This window comes from Rattus norvegicus, chromosome 2 (genome assembly GCF_021556685.1).
Source record: "Rattus norvegicus strain SHRSP/BbbUtx chromosome 2, alternate assembly SHRSP_T2T, whole genome shotgun sequence".
In the NCBI taxonomy this organism is placed as follows: Eukaryota; Metazoa; Chordata; class Mammalia; order Rodentia; family Muridae; genus Rattus; species Rattus norvegicus.
Genome location: NC_141535.1, coordinates 181,316,555 through 181,321,434, shown reverse-complemented (window position 1 = coordinate 181,321,434; position 4,880 = coordinate 181,316,555). Strand labels below are relative to the sequence as shown.

Genomic DNA, 4,880 nt, shown 5'->3' with positions numbered 1-4,880 from the left:
AGCACCTCATGGCTCCTTCTCCAAAATTGACCATATACTTGGTCACAAGGCAAGTCTCAACAGATATAAGAAAATTGAAATAGTGCCTTGTATCTTATCAGATCACTTACCGAAAGCAATCTGCAGATTCAAAGCAATACCCATCAAAATTCCAAGGCAATTCTTTAGGCCTTGATAAAGCAATTCTCAACTTTATATGGAAAAACAAAGAGCCCAGGATAGCAAAACCAATTCTGAACAATAAAAGAACTTCCAGAGGTATCACCATCCCTGACCTCGAGCTATACTACAGAGCAATAGCAATAAAAATTGTATGGCATGGGAAGAGAGAAGTTGATCAATGGAATTGAATTGAAGACCTTGAAATAAACTCACACACCTATGGACATTTGATTTTTTGTTTTTACAAAGAAGACAAAACCATACATGGAAAAAAAGAAAGCATCTTCAACAAATGGTGCTGGTCCAACTGGATGTCTGCATGTAGAAGAATTCAAATAGATCTACATCTATCTCCCTGCACAAAACTCAAGTCCAAGTGGATCAAAGACCTCAACATAAAACTGGATACACTAAATTTAATAGAACAGAAAGTGGAGGATAGCTTTGAACTCATTGATACAGCAGACAACTTACTGAACAAAACTCAGGCTCTAAGATAATTGACAATTGGAACCTCATGAAGCTAAAAACCTTCTGTAGAAGAAAGGATACTGTCAACAGAACAAAATGGCAGCCTACAGATTAGGAAAGGATCCTTGCCAACCCTACATCTGACAGAGGGCTAATATCCAAAATTTATAAAGAACTCAAGAAGTTAGACTCCAACAACCCAATTAAAAATGGGGAAGAGAGATCCTGGCTACGGCCGAAGCGGCGAAGGCCGCAGTAGCGGCGACAGCTCTTGAGTTCTCGTCTAGTCTCGGGTGTGTCGGCCGGCTGCTGCTGCTCAGGCCTGGAATGTACAGATGGCTGACTAAGGTTCTCGGCACCATTCTTCGCTGGTGTGAGCGCCCCGCGCCCCGGGCCCAGGCCCTGCTCAAGAGGCGGCGCTCCATCAGCTCTCTGTTTTCTACTGCAGTGGACACTGATGAAATCCCAGCTAAAAGACCAAGACTAGATTGCTTCACTCACCAAGCAAAGAACAGTCTCTACAATGAGGCCAGCTTATTTGGATTCCCATTCCAGCTGACCACCAAACCCATGGTGTCTTCTGCTTGTAATGGAACACGGAATGCGGCCCCTTCAGGAGAGGTATTCTCGAACTCTCCCTCTTGTGAACTGATGAGTTCTGGATCCTGCAGCAGCATGCTGAAGCTGGGTAATAAATCTCCTAATGGAATACGTGACTATCCAGAGATCAGAGTGACAGTGGCCCGAGATCAGCCACGGAGAGTCCTGCCTTCCTTTGGTTTTACATTGAAATCAGAAGGCTATAATAGACCAAATGGCCGTCGCCATAGCAAAAGCAATCCAGAGAGTTCCTTAACGTGGAAACCTCAGGAGCAAGGTGTAACAGAGATGATTTCTGAAGAGGGTGGCAAGGGTGCGAGACGTCCCCAATGCACCGTGGAGGGTGGTGTCCAGAAGGACGAAAGAGAAAAATACCTAAAGCTATTGGAGCGTCTTAAAGAAGGTGCTCACGAAAGCACTTTTCCTCCTGCAGTTTCACATCATAGTTCTCAGAGAATTCAGATGGACACATTAAAGACCAAAGGCTGGATGGAGGAGCAGAATCATGGAGTCAGAACAACCCATTTTGTTCCAAAACAGTATAGAGTTGTTGAAACAAGAGGACCTATCTGTTCAGTGAGAAGTGACAAGAGGTATTTAAAAGAAAAAGCTGACACAGAGAAGGTGGTGTGGAACTCCGATTTGAAAAGGATGGTACAAGAGGACACCAGTTGGAGCCTGATCTGTCAGAAGAAGTGTCTGCCCAGCTTTGCCTGGGAAGTGGAAGCAATGGCTTACTCAGAAGGAAAATATCAGTGCTTGAGGCAAAGGAAAAGAACTTCCCAAGCAAAGAGAAAGACAGAAGAACAGAAGATCTCTTTGAACTTACAGAGGACATGGAAAAGGAAATCAGTAATGCCCTAGGCCACGGCCCTCCAGATGAGATTTTGAACAGTGGTTTCAAGTTATGAATCACCCGTGGAGATATCCAGACCTTAAAGAACTATCACTGGCTCAATGATGAGGTCATTAATTTTTATATGAATCTTTTAGTGGAGAGGAGTAAAAAGCAAGGCTATCCAGCACTTCATGCACTCAATACATTCTTCTATCCTAAATTAAAGTCTGGATTACCAAGCAGTGAAAAGATGGGTGAATCTCTTCGATCAAGAACTTGTTCTGGTTCCTATTCATCGGAAGGTACATTGGAGCCTGGTGGTGATGGACCTAAGAAAAAGGTGTCTTAAATATCTGGATTCTATGGGACAAAAAGGCCACAGGATCTGTGAGATTCTTCTTCAGTATTTACAGGACGAAAGCAAGACCAAAAGAAATACAGATCTCAGTCTCTTAGAGTGGACCCACTACAGCATGAAGCCACATGAGATTCCTCAACAGTTGAATGGGAGTGATTGTGGAATGTTTACTTGTAAATACGCAGATTATATTTCTAGGGACAAACCTATCACATTCAGTAAGCACCAGATGCCTCTTTTCCGGAAGAAGATGGTGTGGGAAATCCTTCACCAGCATTTGCTGTGACAATGCCCCGTCTGGTCTTCTAGCTGCTGGTGGTTCTTTCATGGATGTTTGCATATACCTCATGCATTGTGGGTTAAAAAGTCCCTATCATTTCTCTTCTTTCACAGGTACTGAGCTCTCCAGAGTGCATGAAGGCCTCTCCACAGCGGCCCTGACTAGAGGTGTGGAGGAGCTGCTTGCAGCCCTATTTGTAAGGCTGTGTCTGCTCAGAGCCCTAGACTGTTAGCCCCATACAAGGACAAATACTAATTAATGTGTTTTGTTTTGGTTTCTTTTTTTTTTTCTTTTTCTTTTTTTCGGAGCTGGGGACCGAACCCAGGGCCTTGCGCTTGCTAGGCAAGAGCTCTACCACTGAGCTAAATCCCCAACCCTAATGTCTTTTGTTTTAAGGCATTATTTCCATATGAATGTGGGAAATGCAGGATTTGTTATATGAATTGTTCTCTGTGTGTTCACACATATTCACTCACTCATTAGCAAACACTGGGCAGTGCCCTTTCCCACTGCTCTTTTATAATTAGCTATAAATAATTTGTTTGGACTATTTATTTCTGAAAAGAATGTTAATCAAACTGCCACTCCCTGCTTCTGAGAGATGTCAGCAGGGGGAGGAAGGAGGTGTTTGCCAGCTTCTCTAGTGCTGGGAACTTAACGCACAGTTAAGGTTCTCCTTTAAGACTTGGAAATGCCAGAAGAAATGATGATGCTCTGTTGTAGGGGTCTGGCTGCCTTTAGAGAGTCTGATGCTATGACACGGGCACAGTTCGTGGAAAGTGGCCAAGGAACATTGTCCGTGAGTCCTCACCGCAGGGCGCACTCATCTTCAAGACTTTCTTTTCTAGAACTGAAATAGCTTGGCTTCCTCATGAAACTGGATTCAAAGTAACTGTGACCATATATGTCAAACCTAGGTGTAGTGAGCCTGAGCTCACAGTGGCAAGGGCTGGCCTGAGCTGTATTTCAGGAGATGGCCTCAATTTAAGCCTATTTTTCCTCAGAGTTTTTTTAAATATATATATATATATATATATATATATATATATATATATATATATATATATATATATATATATGAAATTAAGTTGCTGGCTCAGCAGCATGCCCTACTCCAGCCCCACTGAGCCTTGGGAGAGATTCGGACTCGGCTCTGAGGTTGCTGGGTTTACAGTCATCTATTTTGCATATGAAAGTTTGTATTTAACTATTTTGTTCATTAAAAATCTTAGAGATGTGGTTATGCATTTTTAATTTCAGAAAGTTGGTCAGAGCATATTTTGCAAGATCTAGTGCCTAGTGTTGCTTTTATGATGTAATAAAAGACTGTCTGGCAGAAAAAAAATGGGGAAGAGAACTAAACAGAGAATTCTCAACAGAGAGATCTCGAATGCTCTAGAAACAATTAAAGAAATGTTCAAAGTCCTTAGTCATCAAGGAAATGCAAATCAAAACAAATCTGAGATTCCATATTACATCAGTCAGAATGGCTTAAGTCAAAAACTTAAGTGATAGCACATGCTGGCAAGGATGTGGAGCAAGGGGAACAGTCCCCCTTGCTCCCCCTTGTTTGGAGTGCAAACTTGTATGGCCACTTTGGAAATCAATTGGGTGGTTCCTCAGAAAACTGGGAATAGGTTTTTTTTTTTTAAGATTTTATTTTATTGTATATGAGTACACTGTAGCTGCCTTCAGACACACCAGAAGAGGGCATCAGATCTCATGCACAACAGATGGTTGTGAGCCACTATGTGGTTCCTGGGATTTGAACTCAGGACCTCAGGAAGAGCAGTCGGTGCTCTTAACCACTGAGCCATCTTTCCAGCCCCAACTGGGAATAGTTTTAACTCAAGACCTAGCTATACCACTCTTGGGCATATACCCAAAAGATGCTCCAACGTCCCACAAAGTCTATGCTCATAGCAGCTTTATTCATAAAGAACTGGGAACAACTAAATGTCTCTCAACTGAAGAATAGCTAATGAAAATGTGATACATCTACAATTGTTGGCACACTTGCAATTCTATTGGGCACAAAAAAATTCTTTTGAGCCGAGAACTGAACCCAGGGCCTTGTGCTTGCTAGGCAAGCACTCTACTAATAAGCTAAATACCGCTGGCAGTAACATTTTAAGAGTGTGTTCTTCCTGGTTTATATTTGATGGAAATAT

General features: G+C 42.4%; 1 pseudogene; it reads left to right on the top strand.

Moving 5' to 3' along the window:
- Positions 1–936: 936 nt before the first annotated feature.
- On the top strand, positions 937–2,781 carry Senp2-ps5 (SUMO specific peptidase 2, pseudogene 5; annotated as a pseudogene).
- The last annotated feature ends 2,099 nt before the right edge of the window (positions 2,782–4,880 follow it).